At 39.0% G+C, this 27,071-nt stretch overlaps 1 long non-coding RNA gene across 1 annotated transcript; it reads left to right on the forward strand.

Moving 5' to 3' along the window:
- Nucleotides 1-18,288: 18,288 nt before the first annotated feature.
- LOC110907881 lies at nt 18,289-19,899 on the forward strand. Its single transcript, XR_004879911.1, has 5 exons — nt 18,289-18,410; nt 18,514-18,606; nt 18,688-18,861; nt 18,947-19,465; nt 19,575-19,899. It is a non-coding gene; the product is annotated as an uncharacterized LOC110907881 (long non-coding RNA).
- The last annotated feature ends 7,172 nt before the right edge of the window (nt 19,900-27,071 follow it).

A 27,071-nucleotide genomic window follows, 5' to 3' on the forward strand; every position in this document is an offset into this window, starting at 1 on the left:
AAGCCTTTCTTTTCTTAACAAAGTTAAGAGAACGTGTAAGTGTTCACAATGTTCTTTTTTGGCTTTTGGAGTAAATAAGGATATCGTCGATGAAAACGATTACAAATTTATCCAAGTATGGTTTACAGATGCGATTCATCATGTCCATGAATGCGGCTGGGGCATTCGTTAACCCAAAGGGCATGACTGTAAACTCATAATGACCATACCTAGTTCTGAAAGCAGTTTTATGTATGTCTTCTTCTTGTACTTTCAACTGATGGTATTCGGATCTTAAATCTATCTTTGAGAAGTACCTAGCTCCTTGTAATTGATCAAAAAGATCATCAATCCTAGGTAATGGGTATCGATTCTTAATAGTAACTTTATTCAAGTCCCTATAATCGAGACACATTCTCATCGATCCATCTTTCTTTTTCACAAACAACACTGGTGCACCCCAAGGGGATGAACTAGGTTGTATGAATCCTTTGCTTAATAATTCATCTAATTGCTTTTTCAATTCTAGCATTTCGGTAGGTGCTAATCTATAAGGTGCTTTAGCTATTGGTGTAGTACCTGGAATTAAATGAATTCTAAACTCTACTTCTCTATCAGCTGGTAATCCAGGTAATTCTTCTGGAAAAACGTCGGGGTATTCTGACACTACCGGGATATCCTGAAGTTCTTTATCCTTAGTGTTAACGATTACTGAAATCATATACACCATTTCCTGCTTTCTCGAATAACTAGCCAATTTCATTACTGAAATGAATTTCAGTGGCTTTCGGGGTTTATCTCCAGTAATTAAAATTACTTCTCCGGAAGGGGATTGAATTTCTACAGCATTTTTATCACATAGGATTCGAGCATGGTTGGCTATCAACCAATCCATTCCTAACACTACATCGAATCCGGCTAAATTCATTGGTAACAGATTTGCGGAAAACTTATAGCCTAATAATTCTATTTTTCCTTCTTGCCAGACTTTATCTATTTTCACAGAATTTCCTTCTGCTGTTTCGACTGTGAAAATTTGCCTAAGAGTGGTTAAAGGTAACTTAAGAGCTTGACAAAATGAAGTATTAATAAAACTTTGGTTCGCACCAGAGTCAAATAATACTTTTGCGAACACATCATGTACTAGGAACGTACCGGCTATCACATCTGGAATGAGTTCGGCTTCTTGAGTGGTCAGCTGGAATGCCCGCGCATTTCTCTTTGTTGCTCCTTCAGCTGGTTTGACTTGGTTGGCTACAGGTTTAGCTAATTTAGGACATTCAAATTGGAAATGACCCCTTTCTCTGCAATTATAACAAATTCTTGTTTTCTTCCTGCAGTCTTCTTCCCGATGTCCTTTTGTCTTGCAAAAATTGCAAACCATGTTGCATTGTCCATAATGCTTCTTTTTGCAAGTTTTGCAGAAAGGAGGTGATGAGGATTGCCCTGTTCCTCTTTTCTTGATATTACCCATACGAAATCCTTGGGTAATCTTCTGAGCTATTTCCTTCTTCCGGTCTTCTTCTCTTGTGCGCACCAATTCATCCGTTAGGGTGTTAGCTAATTCTACCGCATCGTCAATGGTACGAGGTCTCGCAGCTTTAACGATGTTTCGGATTTCACTAATTAACCCCCAGATGTAACGGGAAATAAGTACCGGTTCTGGCGAAGCCAGTGTTGGCACCACCCTTGCGTATTCAAAGAATGTCGAAGTATAGCCCCGGCAATCTACCCCTGTCATACGGTGACTTAGGAATTTGTTTGCCATTTGATCTTTTTCATATTCGGGACAGAATTTTCTTTCTACCAGATTCTTAAATTCTTCCCAACTCATGGCATAAGCTATCCTTCTTCCTTTTGCCTGGAGGACCGTGTTCCACCATTCTAGTGCTCCTTCTTTGAACAGATTTGATGCATACATCACTTGATCCTCTTCGGCACATTTGCTTATTGCAATCACTGCTTCGGTTTTCTCTAACCAACGCAGTGTTGCAGTTGCCCCTTCATTACCTGCAAATTCTGCGGGTTTACAGGCAAGAAATTCTTTGTAAGTGCAACCAGGCGTTGCAGCTTTCATTCTCTTAGGAAGTGGGGCCTGTTGCGGATCATGAGGGTCATGATTGCCGCCTCCATTTATGCTGTTACGGCCGTTATTTTCTGGAATACGTTTACTAGGAATTAATTGTGGTTCGGCAGGTTTCTGAACAGCAGCCACAATTTCTGGAATAGCATGGGCTATTCCTTGGGCGATAAAGTGCTCAATATCTTGTCAGGTTATATATTGATCTTCCGGTTCTTGCTCAGATTGATTTACTTCATTAATTGGTTCATTGTTAGCGTTTTCCATCTGCTAGTTAGTAGGAAGTATTAGTGTCTAACTTATAACTAACAAATTTAGCACAGATAAACACATAAATTACTACAACATACAAACATAACCAAAATTGTCGATTTCTCGACTTTCATTTTGTTATTGTATATTGTATATGCCTCCGTACACACCGTATCTTACAAAGTTTTATTGCCCATTTTACAGAATTAGTTTTACTATGTTAGTTATAATACAGACAAACTTTTTCCAGCCTTTCCTATCTTTTGGCTCACTGGCAGTTTCAGTAACGAAGCTCCCTCTCGTCGTATTTCCAAGATAGTTGCTCCCCCATTTCCCTGATCCTATTACCTGTACCTATCAGTTCTTCACCGAACTGACGAAGTTCAGCTAAGTTTTCATTACTCATGGGAGGATTAGGGATAGGTTCTGGGTTAAATTGTGGGAGAAAACTATAGGGACTATTAACTATATTTTGGAATTGCCAGTCATTGGTCCACCATTCCTCCATTTGGCCTAATGGTCTGGTGTGAACGAGTGGGTCTGGAATAGCTGGTCCTAGGTTTAGTGGGAATTGGGCTGTAGCCGGGTAAGAGAAAAGATTATCGTTGATAGGCTCTAGAATATCACAATTATTCAGTAGGCGGTCTATTTCGTCCTGGAACGTGATTTCCTCAGACTGTTTAGAGCTTTCTCCGATCTCTATTCCCTTTTGCTTTAGGTCTATTCCTAATTCCTTTTCTGGTGGTTTCGAACTTTCTCCAGTTTCTATTTCCTTTCCCTTGTTCATGCTCACAGGGTTTTCTATTTTAGGAAGTCTCCTAGTGGTTGGTTTCCTACAACGTACTTTCCTCCACCCTACGTATCTTCTCTTCTTTTTAGGTTTGGCTTTTTCCAGCGGTGGAGCTTTGAATTCCACAGGTTCTTCTATGTCAGCAATGTAACCAGTAAAGTCGTGAGAGACTTCGATAGGCACTGGATATAAGTTGAGATTCTGGAATGCTTCCGACATCTCATTCATGCTGCATAGTATATATGCAAAATACAAGAATGTAATGTTAAAACTTTGGAACAAAGTTTAACAAACAAACAGTGAAGTTTTATTGCATAATTTATACAGAAGACAACAGAAATAAACACACTGGGTTTTATTTATTTACTGGATAGTGATTTTTCTATTAGACTCGATTACTTGGAAATTTAGAGGTTGATATTTTCTGCTACAGTAGCTAGCATATAGAGATTTGCCCATTTCTTGTCTATTTTATCTTCCCAAGGTGTACTATTACCTAATTCTTGGACTTCTGGGTTAAACCTAACTCTCTTGGTTCGGGGTTTCTTTGTCCCCTGACTCTTTTTAAGTATCGAATCCCTTTTCTCTGGGGAAAGAGGATTTTCATAGTTTACCTTGCGGACAAAGATTCCTTCTTCTAGGTTTACTGGGTTTTTAGAAGAAGATGCAATATCTAGTTTGTGGTAGATAGCAGACAGCTTTTGCTTACCCATACTGTAACTAACAAATAATCAGTTAATAAAACATATAATCACAAAATAACAACTAGTAAATTTAAGTATTCTGTTAAATACTTAATTTAGTATTAGGCTTAATCAGCGGCTCGATCAGTGGCTCAATATTTATTAATTCTTAGCTCTGATACCACCTTTGCTGTCACGGCTCCCCGACCCACCCTGGACGGAGTCGGGGGCTGCGAGGCAGTTCCCGTGGTGCCCGTGGTATTTAATTTACGTGACAGCGGAAGTCTTTTATTACAGGATCTTTTCACCGTAAAAAGCTCGTTTAATATATTACACAAAGTTTAAGGGATAAATCCCATAATTTACAATAAGTTGATTTCACACAGAAATCTTTATTTTTCAAAACATATTTTATTGATTTATTCATACTGAGCCACTTCCTTGAGCTTGTAGTGCTTTACTGCACTTTTCCTAGATCACACAGATCACCTGAAACATGTTTGAAAAAGGTTTTGTCAGCGGGGAAATACTGAGTGAATCATTCGGTTTTTCTAAAACGACCCGTTAGTTATAAATTACAGTATTAAGGGGAATTACAATGTTTTTATCAACCAATTATCAAGAATGGGTATTTGTTACTCGACCGGATCTGTGACTGTGGTCATACCACTATTGGGTCCCGTCGCCCCAATAGTGACGGCTCACTCACATAGAGTGATATTAGGATCACTCACCTAGAGTGATAAAAATAGTAATGTGCACAATACCCCACATACCAGCTGTAATTTGGTGATTACAAAGACTTAATCCCTGTAATTATAACCTTGAAAATAATTTGGAGTATTGTAAAACAGTTGATAAAAAGAGAATGACTCACATTGCAGATTAACGAGCAAATAGATAATCCTACTGATTAGCCTTGATTACACCTAGTTTAACACAATGCACACACAGGCAGGTTAGTAACTAATACAGCAGTTACGTCAATTCACGAGATTAAACCCTCACAACGATTAATCAGTGCAATACTCGATAATTCAATCGGATTCACAACGAATAACAGAGCATAGTCCGAATTCGAACAGCACTCTAATATTCAAGTCGAAATCACGACGAATAATCAAAGTACAAGCTCAATTGAGCAGCACCCGGACTATCGTTGGATAGTTATAATCGATCGGACGTTGAATCGTAATAGCGGTCGAGTTATTACCCTGATTGCGGCAGCGTTTCGTGATCGTGTGTGTGTGTTTAGACTGATTTCGAAATAACTGAACGTCCACAGAGGATTTGGGAAACGTTTTGGCACCCCAGTTCAAGTGCCAAGGTCGGCTATTTATAGCCAGAAATTCGACTCGCTTACGGACCGTATGACCCAACCCTTACGGTCCGTAAGGCTGACTGGTATGCTTACGGTCCGTAAGGACCAACCCTTACGGTCCGTAAAGGGTTCAGCCTACTTCCTAGCCTAGCTGAGTTTGGTTATAGCCTTGGTGAATCAACACTTTCAACAAATAAGAATTGTGCAACGTTTTAATAAAGATTATTATCAACTAGGGTTTGCCCCCCTCGAGTTTTAGGGGCCTGATCCTGATTCCGATTGTTGTGGAAATTTCAGGGTTTATGCCAAATTACTTGGGTGTCTTAATTAGGGTTTTCTTATTGAATGATTATTATCCTAATTACCGGTTTTATTGACAGTTGTTACACATTTTTACAAACAAAAGGCACAAATACACATTCCAAAATATATGTTTATAATTCAGTCTTAGAGACTAAGGGATTCAATCTTAGAGATTGAGGGAGGTTCAGCCTTAGAGGCTGGGGAGGTTCAGTCTTAGAGACTGAGGGGATCAATCTTAGAGATTGGGGAGGTTCAGTCTTAGAGGCTGGGGAAAAATTTAGTCTTAGAGACTGGGAGATTTGGTCTTAGAGACCAGGGATTTAGTCTTAGAGACTGGGTGATTTGGTCTTAGAGACCAGGGATTTAGTCTTAGAGACTGGGAGGTTTGGTCTTAGAGACCAGGGATTTAGTCCTAGAGACTGGGGAAGTTGGTCTTAGAGACCAGGGAGTTGGTCTTAGAGACAAGGGAGTTGGTCTTAGAGACCAGGGAGTTAGTCTGAGAGACTAGGGAGTTCGGTCTAAGAGACTGGGTGAGATAGTCTAGGGAAGACTAGGATGGTTACTTGCTTACATTGCTATCGCATACATGCTTAATTGTTGATTATTGATAAACGTGCATATGTGGAAACTGTTTTAATACATACTATGACTACCATGCACCGATACACATGTCGCCTTGATCAAAAAGCGAGTTGTCAAGCATTGACGACCCTACTGCCACCGCCACAGATGATGAGACTGTACCTGCGCCAGAGATATTTACGTCAGACACTGAGAGTGACCCTGACATGTTGACCAATAACGAGGACGACTGCCAACCATCCGCGCTGCCAGACCCTGGTGATGAATTACCCTTGCAGATGGCTTCCTTGACAAGAATCTTCCTGTCATCCTTGTTTCGGTCCACGACCACCTCATCATTTGGACACTTCGATGACGCGCACATCGTGGCTCCGATTCTCGACACCGTACCCCTCATGATTATTTTCCCCAAGAATCTACCTCTTTGACAAATTGTTTGATGACGACGTTAATTTGCTTATTGATGATCCTTCCGTTGATACCCAGGATGATGGAAAGTTAGATGAGGACGTGGTTACTAACTCTACGTTTTGAGATCCCTATTATCAAACTATCCTCTGATTCTAGTATACACTCGATTTCAGACTCCTTTGAGTCTGCGACATTTACGACTTTACAAACAGGCAGGTTACCGCTTTTTGCTCCAGACACGGATGACGACGCCGCTTTGACTACTGCACTAACACTTGCTCAAGATCATATACCCTCACACTCCCCAGGACCTGCCCCTGAGGCAGCTCCAGTTCCTTGCGGGCCAGCTTGATGTTGCACCTGCTGAACCTATTTAAACGTGACATTATTTCCTTTGGACTACTATACCTTGCACTCCTCTTACCAGACCCAGTACCTGCACCTATTGAATCTCCTTTTGTTGAGACATTCCTACCACACCTGCACCCGCTGATGTTGCATCTATGAAGACCGGCGTCCATTGCACCGACATGCCTACCGTTCTCTTTCAAGACATACCCGCACCCCGGGAAGGCGCTCCAGATCAGCACCCGCATAACGATTCTTCAGCTACGGTAACATTTTTCCTAAACTTAACAAGACGCACCGATTGCTACATTCACCTCTACAACGCTGGGCAAGTCATTTCGATGGATCCCTATGCTACACTATGTTGATTTTAGACCCTTGCCATCCCTCACATTATGGAGGCTACACACAGGATGAGTACACCTGTCACATGAGCTACAGTTTGAGGATATGATTCGCAGAGTGTTGGAGCTTGAGCTGACACCACATTTGGTAACTTCAAATGCAAAAACATTGCATAATTAAAAACATGATTTAAGTATTTACATCACAAAACAGCATATTGCCTGAAAAGTTTATGTAAGACACCACGCCCTCCACCCTGTCTATTGCCAATATACATTTAACCTCCACATATATCAAGGTTCCTTTCGCGTTCTCGACCGTTGCTATCACATCGTTCCCAGGATTCTGATACTCATTTCTTTACTATCGAGCAGCAGAGCAGACAATTACTTCGACATGTACACAAGCCCGAGGAGGAAGTCCACGCGCGTTAACAGTTTACTTTCTTTTCCTCCTCTTCCTCAGTCACCAGTATAGTTGGTTTCTGGATTCATGCGGATTGCATTACACTTTCGTAATAAACACTAATGATAAGCCGGGTTGTGGAGACTTTAAAGACCACTTCTGACTACGTAATTTTGATGCACTAATATACTTGTTGGACAAGGGTAGGGTGACCCTGCGTTCCTTCTGATATGATACGTTTTGTAAAACACAGTGATTGTGGTCGGAGGATGACGAAAGCCCAATCATCTTTAAACATGCGACAATACTTATGACTAATAACTAATGAATAACTCGGTCGCTGTATTCCCACTAAGCACGCTGTTGATCAGCATATTTGTGCTACAACTATAATGCTACATGTTTACTTGTTACGTTCCTATTTACAAGTTGTGCAATAATTGTGATGATACGTGATTGAATGTTACAACGACTGCGGATATACATATATGTAATATACCTCTGAGGTCCTATTCGTTAAATAGAGACTTGTGTACTCGTGTCCTTAATAAGACCTGACCTAACCAACATTCTTCTAGGAAGATGTCGACTCAAGGGAACACCAATACCAGCAACCCTCTGCCAACGACAGAGGCAGAATTTCAAGAACGCCTCTTACAGGTCATCGCACAGTACGAGGCCCTTCGCTCTGAACGCAGCGGAGGTACCTCGGGAAATAACCCAGCCAACGGCTGTACCTACAAGCAGTTCTTAGGCTGCCAGCCCCTACATTTCGACGGCACTGGGGGTGCCGTAGCTTTCATGCGTTGGATTGAGAAAACGGACACTGTTTTGCGTGCGAGCAAATGTGCCCCAGAGCACCAGGTCACGTACATTTCCGGACTGTTCCAAGATGGGGCTTTGTCATGGTGGAAACTCCAGGTTCAGACGATGGGTGAGACTACTGCGTATGCTTTATCATGGGACGAGCTGAAAGAGCTAATGCATAAAAAGTACTGTTCGAGAACAGAAAGCCAGAAGGTGGAAACTGAGTTCTGGAACTTGAAGATGGAAGGTCCAAAAATAGCTGAGTATGTGGAGAAGTTCCAAGTTCTGTCGCGTATCGTTCCTTACATGGTAGACCCAGAGTTTAAGAAGATTGAGCGTTTCATTTGGGGATTGGCACCCCAAATCATGAGCATGGTGACGACATCGAAGCCTACAACGATCGCTGAAGCCATTAATCTAAGTGTGGCCTTGACTGAAGAGGCAATCAGGATGAACAAATTTTCAACCTCTGAGGAGAAGAAGGAGACTCATGTAGAGTCATCTGGAGATAACAAGAGGAAGTTCGCAAACTTCAAGCAGAGTACTCAGACGAATAGCAACAACAAGGTCAAAAAGAGAAAAGAGTACATGGGTAAACTACCTAAATGCGACAGGTGCCGACGTCATCATACCGGGCGATGTAAAAATGGGAAGTGTGACAGCTGTGGCAAAGTGGGACACAACAGGGAAACGTGTTGGAGTGAGACGAAGCGTGGAAAGAAAGGAAAGGGGAAAGATAAAGGATGTTATACCTGCGGGGATATGAGGCACTTTAGGAAAAGATTGCCCAAGGGAGATTAAGCAAAATCATGGGAAAGATGTCTAACACCGGAGCCAGAGAAGCACGCCAGGAATCCAAGCATGGATATCAGTACGTCCCATACTACTCAAGGTTATGCATCTTTATTGCCAAATACTGTTGCAAATTCTACGATTCGCACCTCTAAGAGTTCGAGAGTATAATTGGTTTAAGCAGCGAGTAAGTAGATATTCCAATACCCATTAGAACTAGCTTAGGGGAAGCTAGTGGAAGCCAACACAGTAACTGGAATCGGCAAGATAGAACACGGGAAGCGTAAGATTACACTTGATCTACTGCCAATGAATTGGGAGACTTCAACAAGGTAGTTGGATGGATTGGTTGACAAATGATCAATAGGAGATTGATATCCGCACCATGATGGCAAACGAAGAAACGACCGTGGCTCATGAAGCAGGATATGCCCCTACAAAATACCAATTGCGGGGAGGCGCAAAAGTTGTTGCGTAAAGGATGCATTGTTTTCTTGGCTCATGTCGGGGACAAGGGAGCCGAAGAACCAAAACTCGAAGATATCCCTGTGATAAAAGAATATCCTGAAGCCATCCCCGAAAACTTGCCAGAATTATCTACTCAGTGACAAGTCGAATTTTGCATCGATTTGATTTCCAGGCGCCGCGCTTGCAGCCAATACACCTTGGCAATTTACACCTTCAGACATGCAAGGATCGACAGTGTAGCTTCAGTAGCTGGTAGAGAAGGAAGATAACAGACCAAGTTTCCCATTTTGGGTAACCCCAACTCTGCTCATCAAGAAGAAGGATGTGACTTTCAAATGAGCATCAATTACTAGGGGCCAAACGAGCTAACCCACGAGAGTCGGTGACTCTCGCTAAGGATTAACAAATTACGTATTTAACTAACTGTGAGGATCCAACTACTATTACATGACTGTTTGACGATCGAGTGTCGTTAGCGATGAATTCAGGGAGAAAGTATATCGGGGAAATCGTGGGACGATAACTTGTCTTTAGACGCACACAAGATGGTGTTTCCTACACAATGCACAAAACCGAGTTACACAGAATATGAAACCTTGAGGATCTAGAAAACATATGATTAGGACCCTTGGGAACCCAGGTCCAAACGTGTAAAGGTTGTTACTTAGACACCATATCTATTAACTCAATCGAACACCACTAACCTGACATATATGCCATTTCAGTTAACAGAACAGAAAGTACTTGAAATTCTTTCGTTTAAATCTTCATTTTTGCTTCTAGCCGAGTAGATGTTTGCATCTCTACTCCCCTTAAAGTAGTTGTATCGCTTTGATTTTCTTCGCTAAGAGCGAACACACATTTGCTTCGATACATGGTCATTACCTCATACTCATTGTTTCATCACCTGGAAACTCACATATTACGTGTGCACCATCTTCTACGCATACGGTTTCATTTCGAACGCTTCATTGAAATTCGAGTATTATGTTGCTAAATCTAACTACTGGTTTGTGATTCGAATGGCCTACATTATTGTAACGGTTGACTCTTTGCTATCAGGTCAACACACCTTCTCGAAAACTTCTTTTGTTTCAAGATATATTCATGGTTTATTTTTGTAACCATGTTGGGATTCCCTTGTTGATACATACGTTTATTGTCGGGTTACGCTGAAACTAAGTTCAATTGTTTGAACTTATCCATTTTCACACGTTTGATTTGAGACGCAATATGATGTATTGGGAGCATCATATTCAAATATTCTTGCGGAAGTTCTTCCACTACGAGTCGTAGTAGATTCGGTCGGTCTATGACTCCACTAAATCGTTTGATTGACTTCGACACCTTGAGGTGATATTTTCACGGAATTGAAGCTTGTGCTAAGTTCGTTACGCACCTCATACACGAAATTGATTATTTATTGACTTGCACTAAATCCGTTTTGTTTATCATGATTAAAGCAGTCTCAACACAGTTGTGTGTTAAGGCAATGGTACATAGATTCATTTCATAAGCCCAATGTACCTCCTGACGATACTTTCATTGACAAATCGAATACCTTGTGGTATTTAATATTTTTTTCACCTTCGATCAAAAACAGTGGCTCTTTGATATTCTTTGTTCAACTGGAAACTTTACGACATTGTGTAAATCAAACCTTCGGGTTGTCTTTGTACACTTTCATTTGATTTCAGGCACGATGAACTTGTTCAGTCACCATTATTATCTCTCGTCATTTCAACACCTTGTGGTGTCATTGCAAATTTGCAGCTTGTGCTAATCATGGTCGATCGTTTTACACAAAACTACATATACTTTTGTTTGAACTAAGTCATTTAAACATTCCTGATGCAACTACGAATCAAGACAATGATACACCAGATTCACTTGTATTTCATTCAGTGTATTTTCGCAATTCGAGAATGTCAGCACACAAATTCTTATCATTTACTCATTCGAAAGCTGACAGGTCATTTTCATCTCCAAGTTGTTGATTTTGAGTTCATGTAGCGGATGCTATGGTTTGTGAAAATTTGCATACTATAACCAATCATTTGAGAATCCTATTGGATAAAACTCCTCTTTTGTGAAACCCCTGTTAACTGGATTACACTAGAGTATGCGTCGATACGTCTTGTACCTTCGACGCCAAATGCTAAAAGCACATACCTTTTAATTCGTGATATTATATATATTCTTGGACTCACTTGATGTGAATAGGGTTTGATTCGATTTGGTGATTATCTACCTCGGTACTATTCATATGCATACATACATAATGAAACCCTAAGGAGTTAAGGTAGTACAAATTTCGAGGACGAAATTTTCTTAACGGGGGGAGAATGTGACAACCGTCAATTTTGCATGCATCCGTACAATTAATTAATTTTAATTATGAGCTTAATGACTGTGCTTGATTACAACTGACACTTTAAACTGCTTACTGATTTAGATTACAAACATACATGTGCATTCTTACATACAGTCACTTCAATTATTTCATACAGACTCTTAGTGACAACCTGATGCACAAAGCACAGTTAGTACAGTGAGCGAATAACTCAGACACATGCTGACAATGCCAGCACATAGACAGACACTATTTTTAGGCCAGTATGGGCCAGGGATAAAACACTACACCAAGTATGGAGTGTAGGGAAGTGAGGACCATAAGACTATGCCACTAGGTGATAGTTTGAGTGCCGGAAAGTGCCTAAAACGCAATTTAATTACAGAATTCCGCATTTTAGTAACAATTCAGCTTTTAACACACTCATATTATATAGAGTATTGACTAAATGGTCCTGGACACTTTCCTAAGTGTTGGAATTAAATTCGTTACAAAAAGATGCACAAAAGACGCTTTACGGGTCAATTAAACGCTTTAACGGAACGATGCGAAACCGAACAACCAGACATTACCCGGGACATGAAAATATTGTTAGAAATATTATTTTATTATTTTAAATTAATCATGGTCACAAAAATCCCCATGCACCATGCAAACATGACATACACCCACTATACTTGTAAATACCCTTAACCTTTTAATAATTACCTACTAATTAACAAAAAATTTACACTTTACCCCCCCCCCCCCATAACCGAAAATCTGCCCTAATCATTAAGATATATTTTGTTTAAATCTTTTGTAAAGAGAATCTTGAGTTCATTGGCCAAATTTCATGTCATAATTCTCCTACAAGCTAGATGCAAATTTCCAAGAAATATTCATCATTTCCTCAAGATACACACCTCTCTCTCTCCTCCCTCTAAAATCGGCTCATACCCCCCCCCCCTCTCTCTCCACAACTGAATTCCATCACTACCATACATCAAACCTCCATTTCTTCTCCATCAAGCTCACATTCAAGTGGTAAAGATCCTCCATAGAAGTGAGAAGTTGGAGTGCTCTCAAGAAGCCTTGTTCAAGCTTTTCTCACCATCATTCTTTATCATCTCATCCTAAGATTTCAACCCTAGCCTTGTGCTAGTAGTAAGTCCATTCATACTCTTGTTCCACTTTGATTCTTGTTCGATTGTTGAATGTTCATCACACACAAAAGCTTAAACAGCTTGCTGAGTTGGATTTCCAGCCAACTTCAACAGGCTGTAACGGGATCATTTTAAAACGAAAAACGGAATTTCTAAAGCCTAAAATGAGTATTTTGGAATAACTAAATAAATGGCGCTGGAATCATACTTTTTCGAGACCGTTTACTATTTTTAAAAGGTTATTTTTGGACAGCAGCTCAAGCTGCATTTTTACTGCAGAAAAAGTGGTTTATTTTCGGAGTCACAACTTAAAACCTGAGTAAAATCAACTCATGAAATTTTTACAGTAGATAGAAACCATTGTCAGGACGACCCTCCAACTGGAATTTCGTCAAACGGACTTACGGTTGATTTTTAGTGAATATTTCCGTAAACTGCAATCAGAAGGTAACAAATCTGATTGCAGTCGAGAAAATGATTTTCTATAAAATATGGGTAACGAATTGGACTTTGATATTTTTACACAATAAACTTTGGAACATGTGTGACATTCTGTGAAAATTTGGTAATTTTTAGAAAAGGTTAACTATTTTATAAAAATCCTCGAAAACAGTCTGGTTTTGAGTAATAAAGCTGAAATAAAGTAAGTAACGTTTTGTTTGTCGATATGTCGGTTTGATGATTGAAAATGAACTATTGGATATATATAAAAGAAAATGATATGCTATTTAAGCATGGACACCTCTATTTACAGAGGAGACTCTGCCGAAATTTTCCGAGAATCCGAACACTTAGTAAAACATTCGAGAAAATAAATACGAAATAGTTGTCTAACTATTTTTCTAATAAAGTTAAAATAATTATTATTATTTTAACAACATAATGCCAATGTAACGTAACTCAAAACACTAAACTCTAAGTCAAGGCACGGCCCGTCCGTCTAATAGACGTTAGACCATTGTAGGTAGTCGTGTTTGCTGAGGAGATTTGGGTTACGAGTACCGAAGACGCAATACTGTGAGTTCATGTCCCCCTTTTCTCTTAACCGTTTTCAGTTTTATACTTCGGGGGTGAAATACATGTTACAATTATTACAGACATTTACAGACTTTTACAGACATTTACAGACTTTTACAGACATTTTTATACATGGTATGATTAGCTAAGGAACTTACTGTTAGATCACGTGAATGGATAGGCTATTATCGTAAGACCATTAATCCTTGTATAAGGACCGAGAGGCATGAGTGATAGATCTATTGGGTGTTGCGAGCCCCACACATGGGCCAGCGTGTGGCTGCATGTGGTGACTATGTCGTTCCGCCGGAAGGACCGGTATGAAATACGCGTTACAGGTTTGAGTGCTTCCTAGACCATGTCACTTATTAATGTATTAGCTACACATTAATTGATCTGTTTTTCCTTATTGCTACATACCAAGGACATACATTTTTACAGACATATTTCACAATCTATACAGACACACATTAATGATTTATACAGACTCACATACATATGAACTCGCTCAACTTTTGTTGATGTTTTCCAAACTACATGTATTTCAGGAAATTAAGTATGGATCTGGCGGGCGTTGGAATTTCAAGTCATGATTAAGTATAAAGATGTCATCCATGGTTTTTAGGTTTGGCCAGTGTGTCTTAATCCTGGACGAGACACGTCTTCCAAACTTGGATTACAACTATTATCTTTGACGAGTCCTTAGCAAACTTTTACACAATTCATCTGGTTTGTAAAACTTAAATTTTGAAGTCTACGTTTTAGACAATGTTGTTATGTTTTAAACTCATTTTATGGATGACAAATCTTTGGTATTATCATATAGATTGTTTGATATGGTTGAATGCAATGATAACAAGTAAGTCACCCCATAATCACGCTTCCGCAAAAGTCAGGGTGTGACAATCATTCATCAGGGCACACAACATCTAGCATAACCCTAATCATACCGTAACAATTAGTTACATGACATCTGAATCTCATAACTATCAACATCGATCATGAACAGTGGCACAACCCGTATCATTCATAACATTAGACCAACCCTGAATGATTTATGATAGAACATCAAATCAAATCATGGACAGTGAACAAAATCAATCCAATCATATACAACGTAATCGTCAAACTCTCAAAAATAACATCAATCATAGTCAAAACCATTCAGAAATCATTGCTTTACTAATATATCAATTTACACATAACGTTGCAGGTGGATCGAATCAATAAACGTGACTAACCAGTTAAGATGAAACACAAGAATCTCCTAAAGAGATGATGGTAAGGGGTGATGGCTGCCGCAGGAGAGTGGAGAGGTTCTAGGGTTTCGATTTGCCAAAAGAATGTCGAGTGTAACAGTTTCACGCAACAAATACTCGTAAAGACGTACTGGGCCCTTAATGGGCCTTGGCGAATCACTGAGCCGGCGAAACACACTTGTTTCGTCGAGGTGACTTATGGCGAAACACTCCTGTTTCGTCGGAGTGGTTGATGGTGAAACACTTTGTTTCGTCGGGTAGTTCTAATCTTAAACAGTTTACAAGTTCATGTTCACGCAACTAAACACTTTACTGATATTAAACACATAATATATCAAACAACCATCTCAACTTACAATCCAATGTGTACAATTACAAGGCAACCAATCAAACAACTAAAGAGTTAATGTGCATTTAATGCGAAGATGGACTCTTGAAAACTCGAGTTATCACAATCTAACCTAATTAAGATCACTCTTAACATCTTATAGCTAGCTGTGATTGCTCTGAAATTTGTGTTTTCATAGCAGCTGTGATTGATTAGTGTTCATTTGGTAATATCTTATAAATATACTGTCATACGTGCATCCAACAATTGACATACACACAACAGTTGTAATCTGCATTGAAACCATGTAAAACCCTAACTTTAGTTTAATCAATAATCTCTCTTCATTAAATACAAAACTATGTTTCTTTGTTTGTCTGTTGAAGAAACACTGAACTGATTAAGGATACTAATCGGTTTGGTTTATGTTCCTATCATAGTGGTTAATCTTCTAATGAATATTTGAGCTCCGACTTGATGTATAATCCTACAAAACAGAACACCGTTACTCGTTAAGAGGGGAATGTGGGGGTTTCCCTCTTAACCAGGCTCCGGCGTGAGAGTAAGCGACTGCTTTGAGAGGATAATTAAGTGCTAAGAGTGAGAGTAGAGGGAATAGAATCTTTAACCTGTGGAATGAGGTCTCTATTTATAGCCGGAGAGGTGTAAGAGGATATGGGCTGATGGGCCTTGGGCCGGAAATGGACAACATAACGGATATGCTCTTTTCCTTGCTGGTGTCGACCGTTTAGTGGCTTCTAGACGTTCTTCGGTGCTGGCGCACCTTGATTGGAGCCACGTGTCATTGTTGTCGGCCTTGCTGTTCTTCTGCCACCAGCAGACAAGTGGAGATCGTGGGACAGTTGTCTCCGTCCTCTGATTGGTGCCACGTAGGCGTCCTTATGTACTTCTCGTCAGGCGATCGTGGCGCACGATTGACCAGAGCCTGCTGGACGCTCATTGGCTCCTTTCACTGCCACTTGTACCTTGTGTACCACCGGAGGTAGCCTTGCGCTCCCCTCCTGTGTGGTTCTTGTCGGGCATCTAACTAACCCGCGCGGGGGTTAGTATGTCCATGTGTTCCATTATTTTATGCTAAGTGCTGATATCTGAGCTTCTTGTGGGCTATGCCTCGCGCGACACAAATCGGAAAGTGGTGTGGGTCGCGCGAGGCTCTCAGTAAGAAGTTTATTAAAATAAGGAGTATGGTCTCACGCGCAACCTCAACTGAGGTTTGCGCGGCTTTTTGGGACCATACCCCTTCATCTGTGTGTTTTAGTAGTTTCACTAATAATGAACTACTGATACAAGGGTTAGATGGAGATGAAGTAGGGGTTGTGAAGATAGGGCTGCAATAGGCTATGGATATAAAGGGTGCATCGACATAGGATGGGATAAAATACGTCGATGAACAACAAATCTAATTCGTTCATGCCACTCACAACATCTCTGCACAGGTGCAGGGTGATCTTTTTTCTCTTAAAGATTAAAATAGTTATTTTATATCAATTCAATAGAATTTTTAATGTTAGCTTAAAAAACCATATCACACGCGTCTGATAAAAACCGAGCAGGTATCAAAAGAATCAAATGCGTTTTTCTGAGAGTGGATAGTGGACACTACATATGCAATTTGGCAGACTTCCGGCCTTGTCTTTTGCCTCCGCTGCTTGCGTTAGCCGCTCGTGGAACCTTGTTTGCAATCACATCCTTTGTTGCCCCAAGCTCTCCTCCGCCTGCTTGGTCAACCCTTCCCTTCAAGCAGGGCCGGCCCAGAGGGTGTGCAGGGTGTGCCACCGCTCTGGGCCCAAAGTTTTTGGGGCCCAAAATATTTTTCATTCGGTTTATGCTTATAAAGAAATTGCTGACCCAATTAAGAACGTAAGTTTTACATGGTGCAGATGGTTGCCTGCTTGTATGTTTATCCAACATATGCAGGTTCGAAACAAGCCAACACAAAAGTTTTTTAGTTCTATTCAAACCATTTTTCTAATTTTGCATGGATATCAGTGGATATTATGCCCTTAATAGTGATTTTTTTATTTTAAATTAGCTTCATCAAAAAATAAAGCAATTGGTGGTTATTCAATCTATTTTGTTTAAATTAAGTTTAATTGTTTTGTTTATAAAAAATGATTGTTTAAGTTAAATCTTTATATTAATTGAGCAATTGTTTGTCATTTTTATTATTTTTTATTGATGTAAACATGTAATTACTTAAAAATAATGACTCTTTGAGTCTGTATGTATTCACCCTATTTTGACTGATTCATATCTTGTCCCCTACTCAAAATTCATGTATTCGCCACTGGTTCAAGCTTAATTTGCATGTCGAGAGAAGAGAAGGGAACCGTGAGAAAAAAAGCAACAAATTTTGTTTTGTTTCTATCTTGTATTTGTATAGTAAGATAAATAAAAAATAGGCCATAAAACATAAATAATATGATGTAGGGCCCCATTTTTGTTTACTCGAACGGGGCCCAAAAGAATTATGAAGTTTTCAGAGACGGCCTTGCCTTCAAGTAGGTTATTCTGAGCCCTTACGTTTACATTACACCAATCATAAATTATATCAGGAATTGTGTTGTTTGGTATTCGACCATTCTCTATTATTTATGCCTTAATATTCATTAGGTTGCTATAGAAGGTGTGGTGAACAAAGTACTATCAGAGCCAATTCGTCCTCACTTTGCCATTGCTTATGCTGGTCCTTTTTTCGGTTTGCAAGAGGGTCACCAACTCGTATGTAATTTGGACTTCAAAACTATTGAAAAAAGAAGATAATCATGAACGGTTTTCTCTCCACTGATTAATTATTTTTATCAATTTCACGGATGAATTGCAGATTACTGCAAAACTAGGCTCCAAGGTTCCGGTCGTGACTAATCGACCTGCTGGAATTATTGGAAGAGATGAGTTTTATAATGAATTCAAAGAGGTTTACTTTTGTTTTCCATTTTTGTTTTTTACTAAAATTTGTTGCTTGTCTACGTGAAGTAATGAATCAAATAACCTACAGATTTGGTGGAAACGTAGTGATATCGACGGCTACCGTGACGACGACGACTATGACGAGGAGGAGGAGGAGGATGATGATGTTGACTATGATAGTGCAAATACAACAATCATGTTAATCGTTGGATTTCTACCAGGAATAAAAGTCAGAACAATCCCACTCGTAAAGCAACTCGGGGTAATAAATCTCATCTTTGTTAAACACAACATTAATCTTATCTTGTAATTGTATATGTTTATATATATGTGTGTGTGTGTATCAGGAATACAAATTTGTAACAGACATTAGGGAGTTCTCAACTTCTATTTCTGGATGTAATTCCCCTGCTGCCATAATAATGTTCGGTGTAAGCGGTTCCTCATGTAACTTTTCATTTTTTTTGCACAAGATTGTTTTCTTATTATACGTGAACTGGCCGAATTACATCAATATCGCAGGTAAGTGAGCAACAAGCTGCGCCGCTACCCCTTTCTGAATAGCAAACCCTAGCCTATTAAAGACAAACCCCTGCCCCCTGTTGATTAGCAACTGCTGTGGACAACCTTTTGGACCCTAGTCAACAAACGGACAACCTTGTTATGCTGACTTACTATAACTTATTCTACCCTTCTATTTATGTCCTTGATTTTAGATTATTTCATGTCACCGGAAACAGTCATTGTTGGCGATTGTTTCTCGCGGTTCCATTTTACTAATGGAAGCTCAAGGAACATAACCGTTATTCAAGAATATGTTTCTGCTGTTGCCTTGGTATTTGTCGTGGACAAGAACAAACCTCTTGGTAACTTAAAATTTACCGCTCAAATCCATTTTTCTTTTGAAACTCTATTTATCCATTGCAACATAAGGTTAGTTCCAGTTAGTTATGAAATTTTAAATATTTTTAACAGGTATCAGAGAAACTCAATTTCATGCTGTATTATCAAGTGGACTGGTACCTGTAGGCTCGGTGTATGCAGCATCTGTTAAAAAGAGTAGGCGTTATTCGATTGAGCTCACTGAAAGAAGTGAGAATCTTTATGGTGGCAGAATGTTTAGGCAAGCTTATGAGGAAGTATGAAATTCTTTACCTGTAGTTAACACGTTGTTTGACCATGTTGACTTTTTTTGCTGATGTGGTACGGACATGGTGCTCAGTGACGGATTCAGGAATTTTTTCCACTAGGTTCCTTTTAGTAGATTTTCACTAATTCTCACAATTTTTTTTAAATCATACAAAACTTCCACTATTTTTTTCATTTTTTTTTCCAAACTAAGGGGGTTCCCAGGAACCCCCAAAACACCCCTGGATCCGCCACTGATGGTGCTGCATTGTCATATGAAAATTGGTAAACTTACAAGATATATGAAAGGATTTTAATAGTTCATTCATTATTTTTGTAGAGAGAATGTTATATATATATTTTTTTAATATTAATATGACCCACTATGAATTTTAACCGTTCATACGACAGTTAGGAGATGAGATCGGTCATGCCCACATTGGGGTAATAAAAAGAAGAATATACTCGGAAAAAGTAGGATGGGGGACTTCTCTTGCATTCCACAACGTTTTCCTTTAATCCATTTATAAGGCGATGGATGTGGCGTCGGCAAGTAGCTCGGGGAGCTGAGGTGGTGTCAGAGCTTATGAATCAACGGTTTTATTATGTAATCTTAGCACAAAATACAATGATTGAACAAATCTGTCATCACAGATTAATAACCAAACAAAGGTAAATAAGATCTCCACAAGGATGATCGGTACAAGTAGAAGGTGCACCCTAGACTCACGGATGTACGTGTGAGGATAGGGAACCAAAGTAGGTGAACAAAGAGATGAGCACAGCAAATGAGGAGCTCGTGTGTGAAGCTTCTGGAGCCACCGAAAGATATAGGACACAAACCCTAGACAGCTCATGACCGGTTGTCATGAGCCCACAAGAGCACGCAAGCCCAGCAAGAACAGAAAGGAGCAGCAGCCCAAATGCGAAGAAAGCAGCAGCCCAAATAACCAATCCTCACAAACAAGATAAAGGAACAAGGTTAAAACAATATAAAGTATAAAATATAAACTAGGCACATTTATACTGGATAATATACCAGTATTTTAACATCCCCCCACAGTTTAAATGTGCAAAGACATTAGAAAGACCTAGAGACTTACACATCTCAGAGTGAGCTTTAGGGAGAAGGCCTTTGGTAAATATATCAGCTAGCTGATGCTCGGTCTTGATCCCATGAGTTTTGATCAGTCCTGAAGCAATTTTCTCCCGTAAAAAGAACAAATCAAATTCGAAATGCTTGGTTCTATCGTGAAAGACGGGATTGGCAGCGATAGATAGTGCTGCAGTGTTATCACATTTCAATACAACTGGAATATTGACATTCACATGAAGTTCCCTTAAGATATTCAGCAGCCACAACACTTCACACGTTGCACTGCACATGGACCTGTATTCGGCCTCGGCAGAAGACCGAGAGACAACACTTTGTTTTTTGCTTTTCCATGAAACTAAGGATCCACCAAGGAATATACAAAAACCAGTGACAGACCTACGACTGTCCACACATTTAGCCCAATCCGAATCTGCAAAGGCAGTTAATTGAAACATATTGCTCTTCTTAAACAGGATCCCAGTGCCTGGGGCACCTTTAAGGTACCTTAACACTTTGAAAGCAATTTGCGTATGAGCTTCAGTAGGTTTATGCATGAACTGAGACAAATAATGAACAGAATAAGCAATATCAGGTCTAGTGTGTGATAGGTAAATGAGTTTGCCTATCAGTTTTTGGTATTGCATAACGTCGATAACTTGTGTCTCTTTCATAGTTAGGTTTGTTAAGACATGATTTTGTTCTATGGGACAACTGGAAGGTTTGCTTCCACTCATTCCATATTCATTTAATAAGTCCATACAGTACTTTCTTTGGGATAGACAGATACCTTCTTTAACATTAATCACTTCAATACCAAGAAAGAACTTTAGTAACCCAAGGTCCTTAATTAAAAATTCAGTTTTTAAAAGATTCTTGATCCTCTTTATCTCATTTTCATTGTTCCCGGTTAACACAATGTCATCGACATAGACCAAGAGAACAATGAAGGTAGAGTTTTCAGATTTAATGAACATTGAGTGATCACATTTGGATTGGACAAAACCAATTTTGACTAACACTTGAACAAGTTTCTCATTCCACATACGTGGAGCTTGTTTTAGGCCATATAGGGACTTGTTTAATTTGCAGACTTTATGTTGATTTTCAACATTCAAACCATCAGGTAATGTCATATAGACTTCTTCTTTAAGATTACCATAGAGGAAAGCATTGTTAACATCAAGTTGATATAACGGCCAATTATTTTGAACTGACAGGCTAATAACGCACCTAACAGTGACCATCTTAACAACAGGTGAAAAAGTTTCATCAAAGTCAACTCCCTCACGTTGTTTAAACCCTTTTGCAACAAGTCTAGCCTTGAACCTATCGACTTCACCCGTAGACTTGTATTTAACTTTGAAAACCCACTTGCACCCAATGGGTTTTTTTATTTTCAGGTAGGTTAACAATATCCCAAGTGTTGTTTTTATAAAGAGCAGACAATTCATCATTCATAGCATCAATCCACCTTTTATCTTTAATAGCATCTTTATAGGTGGAAGGTTCAAGAATTTTATTAATATTAGCAGCAAAACAGACATTATCACTAGGCAAGTTGGAATAATCCACATATTTATCGTAGCTATATCTAGCATTGCCAACAATATAATCATCAATTCTCTTTGGGGCAGTAGAGGATCTAGAGGACCTTCGAGCAGGAATGGTACCCTCAGGAAGGTTTGACTCGTCATTAATACTACTAGACTCAGCCCTCACAGGACCAGTTGTATTACCTAAAGACTCACTACTCTCAGTTATGTCATCAGTCCCTGATGACTGCTGAGCATTACTATCAACAGGTGATTCAACCTCATCACTGTGTTGCTGTGTCAAGATAGTTGAGTCAGTAGTACCCTTCTCTTCATCATTGGGATTTAAATCACTTGAAAATCCAAAGTTATCGAAAAAATTTAGCCGTGTTAAGTTATTTGGACCTTCTAGAGCAGAGTGTGATTCATTTTTAAAGGGAAATGTAGTTTCATGAAAGCTAACATCCCTTGAGAAAATGAATTTTCCCTGATCTAGACTCCATACCTTATATCCCTTTTTAAAATTAGAGTACCCCATAAAAACACATTTTTCAGCCCTTTCTTCAAGTTTATCAGGGTTATCCAAAATAGTAAAGTAGCAAAGGCAACCAAAGATTTTCAAGTGATCAAGAGAAGGTTTAAAACCAAACAATTTTTCATAGGGAGAACATCCATGTAATACAAAAGAGGGAAGCCTGTTAATTAAGTAAGAAGCTGTAAGAACACATTCAGACCAGAATCTAAGGGGAATATTAGATTGAAATAGCAAAGCTCTAGCAATATTTAACAGGTGTCTATGTTTCCTCTCCACAATGCCATTTTGTTGTGGAGTATAGGTGCATGATGTTTGATGAATGATGCCCTTTTGTTTAACAAATGAAGACATTTGAGAGTTGATGAATTCGGATCCATTATCACTCCTAAATATTTTTATGTTGACTTCAAATTGTGTTTTAACAAGGTTGTAAAAACTTTGTATATTTTCAAAGACCTCAGACTTAGATTTCATCAGGTAAACCCAAACAGATCTAGTAAAATCTTCCACAATAGTAAGAAAATATTTGTATCCTTCCACGCTAGTGACCTTGTAGGGACCCCAGACATCTAAGTGAATGAGGTCCCCAACCTTAGTTGTCTTATGGTCGCTGAGAGGGAAGGGAGACCTATGCTGTTTAGCCTTGTGACATATGTCACAAGGGTTAGAGGCAGATTCAGATTTAAGTTGAAGAACATTTAACACTTGTTCAGCTGGAGACCCAGCCTGGAGTGCCAGAGCTTTACTTTTTCAGCCATACTTAGACAAGAAAAGCTAGAACTCAGAGAGTTACCACAGAAATATAAACCCTCAGTTTGTCTACCTATCACCAGGGTTTTCTTTAAGCAAGAATCCTGAATGTAGCAGGAATTTTCATCAAACACAACTTTAAGCTTACTGTCTTTAGCAAGTTTATATACAGAGATAAGATTCACACAATATTCAGGAACTACAAACACATCTTTTAGAATCACAGACTCTCAGAGTTTAAAACAGCCAATTTGAGTGACTTTAGCATTAGTACCATTTGGGTGCTTAACAGTTATATTATATTCAGAAACATCAACAAGATTGAACATATTTTCGCTAAACATGACCATGTGCTGGTTTGCACCAGAATCAATAATCCAGTTTAGAGTCTGTGATGAAAACAGTTTTGAGTTGAAACAGAAAACATTTTTGTACTCAGAGAAAGAATTGAAACATTTACCTCCTACATTGGACTTATTTGTGTCCTCTGTCTTATTCTCATTTAGCATACCTAGCAACTTAGAAAATTGATCAGCAGTTAAGGAGTTCAAAGAGCTAGTATTTTTATCATTCATATTATTATTCATGGAGGAACCAGTGCCACTGCTAGCAGCATTGTTAGACCTAGTCCACTGATGACTACCCTGGGTAGGTTTTGGTCTATAATTTGAAGGATAACCATGCAATTCATAACATTTATCTGCTGTATGTCCAATCTTGTTGCAATGAGAGCACTTTAGATTAGGGTTAGGACCTCTGTTAATTTTTTTCTTATTTTCATTGGAAAAGTTAGACTTTGCAGCAAAACCAACATTAGGCATTTTGGAAGAATTGTTTGACCCTCTATGAGATTCTTCTCTAGAGATGATAGAAAAAGCAGTCTTGATAGTTGGTAAAGGGTCTCTTGTTAACAGATTGGTTCTAACAGGTTGATAAATGTCATCAAGTCCCATTAAGAATTGCATAAGTTTGATTAGCTGATTGAATTCATTAAATTTTGTAAACGCATCACAAGTGCATGAGGGTAGTTGAAGCATGGCATCAAATTGTTTCCACATAGTGTTGATTTTATGATAGTATTCAGAAACACTAGCCCCATTCTGACTAACCGAATTGATTTTTTGATACACTCCAAACACAACAGAACCATCAACTTTATCATAAGTATCTTTTAAATCATCCCAGACTTCAGAAGCAAGTTTAGAGTACACTTGACCAACATATAATTCATCAGAAACAGAATTTAGAATCCATGTTAACACAATAGAGTTGCAATGATCCCATTGACTAGCAAAAACATCATCAGTTTTTGACCTAGCACATGTTCCATCAATAAAGCCTATTTTATTTTTTGCCATTAGGGCAAGTTTCATAGCATTTGACCATACCACGTAGTTTTCAGTTCCTTTCAATTTTATATTCACCATAGTAAGACCACTTGAATCACTAGCATGGAGGTATAAGGGATCACTGGCATCAAGTTTACTAACCAATGTCACAGCAGTATCAGATTTATCAGGCATAATGGTAGGGTAAAAACAGAATGAAACAGATATTAAACAGATAAGCAGACAGCAGAATGAAACAAACAAGTAAGCAACAAATAGGCAGTCAACAAAGCCAAACAGACACGGCGAAGCCTGGACAGAGGTCAGATCAGAGGTTCATCACTCAAGGTGCCTCCGCAGACAATGACCAGGGAGCCAAAAACCAATCAGACCAGACACAATGCAACAGAGTGAACCCTCTCTGTGTCCCAATAATCAAAAACCGGTCTTGTCTAAATCCGGTATCAAGAATGCCTAGACTCCAAGACACAGTGATGCAATACAAAATATAAAGAGATAAAGGAGGAACAATCTCACAGTGGGTACAAAGTCCTTTAGTGGATCAAGGCTTGTAACCTTTACTTAGGGTTACAAGCGTTTGATCAGAGAAACCAACCCAGGTCCTGTTAGTTTGCCCAAAGAGGGACTAACGAGGGCCTTCTTCTAAGAACAGAGCAGAATCCCAAAAATTAGGGTTCTTGTTCCACACGAGCAGCGTCGACACCAACAACAGAGCACCAGAACCAGAGACCAAAACCCTAGAAATTAGGGTTTCAAACACAGCAGCCGGAAGAGAGCGAGAACACCGTGATTTGAAGACGGCAGACACACAGACTACCAGGTCTTCAAGTACCGGAAACCCTAGGTTGATTCACAGAGAATCAGACCTTCAAGAGAAGCAGCGGAAGAACACCAGAGCACCGATTCAACCTCGGAGCTCTGATACCATGTCAGAGCTTATGAATCAACGGTTTTATTATGTAATCTTAGCACAAAATACAATGATTGAACAAATCTTAAACTTAAACATCAAAATACAATGATTGAACAAATCTCTACCAAAGATTTTTTCTTAATTTTTAGGATTTTTTCTTAGATTTTTAAAAACCTGGTTAGTGCGAAAGGACGTAAAGTGTAATGAATTTTATAAATAAAGGACTGTGACTGTAATTAATGAAGTTAAAGGTCATCCACTGCAATCCGATACAAACATAAAGGACGAAATGTGTAATTTACCCCAAACTTTTTGTGCATAACCACTTGTAACATGTGCTTTGAGAGTTTTCCAAAAAAAAAAAAACTTGATTTTCTAATTTTAACCCAAAGGTTTTTACCTTTTGCAATTTTAACCCTACATATTTGTTTTTTTAACTTTAACCCAAATTTTTCATTACTTCTAACCCAAAGGTTTTTACCTTTTGCAATTTTAACCCTACATAATTTGTTTTTTAACTTTAACCCAAAACTTTTCATTATTTGCAGTTTAACTTCACAACTTTTGTCACTTATACTTTTCATCTTTGGCAAATTTTCGGTTTACGTATGGTTCTTAATTTTTCGAGTTAATACGACGCAACGTACAAGTGTGGTTCAACTTTTTTATGTTTTGTTTCAAATTTTTCAAGTTAATATGACGCAACGTACATGTGTGGTTCAACGTTTTTACCTCTAGTTTTTCATGTTTGACAGGTTCGTCGCAACACGCAGACCCTAGGTCGAGTCAGTGTTGGTGGTCGATAACAATTGTGTAACATTAGTACTATTTGACACCGTTTTACGCCTTGCACTCAACGCGGCGTGTGCTTTGGGGGTTTTCCAAAGAAAAAATCGTTATGCATATGGTTGTCGTAACCTTGGCTTTGGCAATTTTAACCCTACATAATTTGTTTTTTAACTTTAACCCAAAACTTTTCATTATTTGCAATTTAACTTCACAACTTTTGTCACTTATACTTTTCATCTTTGGCAAATTTTCGGTTTACGTATGGTTCTTAATTTTTCGAGTTAATACGACGCAACGTACAAGTGTGGTTCAACTTTTTTATGTTTTGTTTCAAATTTTTCAAGTTAATATGACGCAACGTACATGTGTGGTTCAACGTT

Source organism: Helianthus annuus, chromosome 14 (genome assembly GCF_002127325.2).
Source record: "Helianthus annuus cultivar XRQ/B chromosome 14, HanXRQr2.0-SUNRISE, whole genome shotgun sequence".
Taxonomy (NCBI): Eukaryota; Viridiplantae; Streptophyta; class Magnoliopsida; order Asterales; family Asteraceae; genus Helianthus; species Helianthus annuus.